The 2,586-nt window shown below is 34.6% G+C and overlaps 1 long non-coding RNA gene across 1 annotated transcript; it reads left to right on the forward strand.

The window, feature by feature from the left end:
* Positions 1-428: 428 nt before the first annotated feature.
* Positions 429-902, forward strand: LOC134935438 (uncharacterized). Its single transcript, XR_010180136.1, has 3 exons — positions 429-491; positions 581-702; positions 872-902. It is a non-coding gene; the product is annotated as an uncharacterized LOC134935438 (long non-coding RNA).
* The last annotated feature ends 1,684 nt before the right edge of the window (positions 903-2,586 follow it).

Consider the following 2,586-nt stretch of genomic DNA (forward strand, 5'->3'; position numbering starts at 1 on the left):
TGACATAATGAAACAGCGCCGGCATACCGTACGACACACCTTTCAATGGTTGGATATATTCACTTTCACATCTCTTTTGATTTTGTGACGGTATGTAATTAAAAGTTTATTCTTTGATAATTCATTCCAGCACTTTTAGAGTCTGGGTTTAAAGATCAGCACTTTCATTATGTCAATCAATGAAACAGCTGGACTCATTAGAGTATTTAATTACTATGGGCCAGAATGGTAGTAGTGATCAGCAACAGAGTGTTTTGTCTTAAAAACCTCCAATAAATGTAATACCTAAAAAGGGAGGTTGCTCTTTAAATACGGTTTCATTATAAAATGCATCAATTATCCCAAGTCAAAACTGATATCATTGACTAATTAAATATCTGATAATGACCATTCACTAGTTTGCCCTAAATATGAATTTATTAGGTTTCCTTTCTAAGTGACCCTTCAGTACCTTGGTTTCCAAATTTTTGTACAAGTTATCTCACCACTAGGTATGTGAGGGGACATTATGATATATTTTTATTACATATATAATATGAACACTCAGTATATATGATGATGTCAATATTTTTCCAATTAGGCCACACTGATTGTTCATCAGAAAGCCTCGGTGTTATATTGAAGTTTCCATCATGCATGTATGAACAAGTTTTGTCGCATTATACTGTTTGTATAAACTACTGTACTTCTCAGCTGCTTGAGGTAGGACCCAAGATTCAATTGTAATTTTTTTCCTTTTCATTCTGTCTGCTCTGATATATCCTTGTTCTATTATAATGATATGTTCCTCATATATTTTGATTGAATGTATTATGCATTTTTATTAAGGAACAATTATTTTTAGTTCTGATAAGATTTTTTACAATTGTAGAGATACCCCTGATGAAGTCTTTTGTATAAGACAAAACGCATTGGGTTGTCTGTGTTGTGAAGCTATCTCCGAACCAACAATAAGGAGAAGGAGGAGATTGTTGTGATCCTTCAACATTTGTATTCAGCGCTGAGAGTCATACATCTTAAAGTGTGGAATAATATATCTCCTCTGTATTAATTTGAATATGTTTTTAATAAATGTTTTATGATGGAACATGTTATTTTTTTTTTAAGTATTAACCAATTAGGGGTTGGAATAGTGGGAGTTGATGCGACCCCCTGGCGCCAATTCTTCTATTGTTGTATATATATATATATATATATATATATATATACAGGGTGAGTATCCCATATCCAAAATGCTTGGGACCAGAGGTATTTTGGATATCGGATTTTTTCGTATTTTGGAATAATTGCATACTATAATGAGATATCATGGTATTGGGACCTAAGTCTAAGCACAGAATACATTTATGTTACATATACACCTTATACACACAGCCTGAAGATAATTTTAGCCAATATTTTTTATAACTTTGTGCATTAAACAAAGTGTGTCTACATTCACACAATTCATTTACGTTTCCTATACACCTTATACACACAGCCTGAAGGTCATTTAATACAATATTTTTAATAACTTTGTGTATTAAACAAAGTTTGTATACATTGAGCCATCAAAAAACAAAGGTTTCACTATCTCACTCTCACTCAAAAAAGTCCGTATTTCGGAATATTTGGATATGGGATACTCAACCTGTATATATATATATATATATATATATATATATATTTATAGGCAAATACCACTGACTCATCCTAAAATCTCCTGAACCATAAGGTTGGATTTCCTTGCCAGTGGCGGTTGCAAAGCAGTCTATTATTCAAATAGGCGAGCCACACCCAGCGATGTTTGACAGTGTTTAGGGGTGGCAGTTGATGTGGCTCCCCTATTTGAATAATGGATTGCTCTGCCACTGTAAGGAATACCAGGAACAGAACATTGTGTCCTCCCCACTCCGCGACTTGTTATTGCCGACACCATGCATTCTTTATAGCCCCGGCTAAGTGGGCTGTCTTAACTCTCCTCTGTGAGGGGGGAAGTCCCAATAATCATCTCACCCCTTTTAGCCCCCTTTGTAGGTGGAATTTTGAAAAAACCCTACATCTACGTCACGAAAGCAAGCCACTGTCCAAATTTCAAGTTCCTAGTCCTTATGGTTCAGGAGATTTTTTGATGAGTCAGTGCATTTGCCTTTTATATATATATATATATATATATATGTAGCAACAAACATACTGCGGCACTCGGAGTTACTTGCACCTTGACAAAGGGGAGGCTGAGCCCCGAAACGTTGGAGCTGTTCATGATGCTGATGTGAAATACAGTTATTCACTTCTAAAGACTCCGAGTGCCGCAGTATGTTTGTTGCTACCTACCAGTATTGAGGCTGAGGGCACCGGAGCTCGATCTTCCCTAGAAGGGAGTGCCGGTCTAACAATTATCATATATATATATATATATATATATATATATATACACAGTTTATATATATATATATATATATATATATATATACAGTTTAGATATTTCAGGGCAAAGGATTTCATAGTGGAATTGCTTCAGAATAGTTTGTGTTGGACACTCATTTATAAAGATACTGTATCACATTTTTGATGTACAATTCTGGCATTGATTTTTTTAAATAAATA

The sequence above is a fragment of the Pseudophryne corroboree genome, chromosome 6 (assembly GCF_028390025.1).
Source record: "Pseudophryne corroboree isolate aPseCor3 chromosome 6, aPseCor3.hap2, whole genome shotgun sequence".
Taxonomy (NCBI): domain Eukaryota; kingdom Metazoa; phylum Chordata; class Amphibia; order Anura; family Myobatrachidae; genus Pseudophryne; species Pseudophryne corroboree.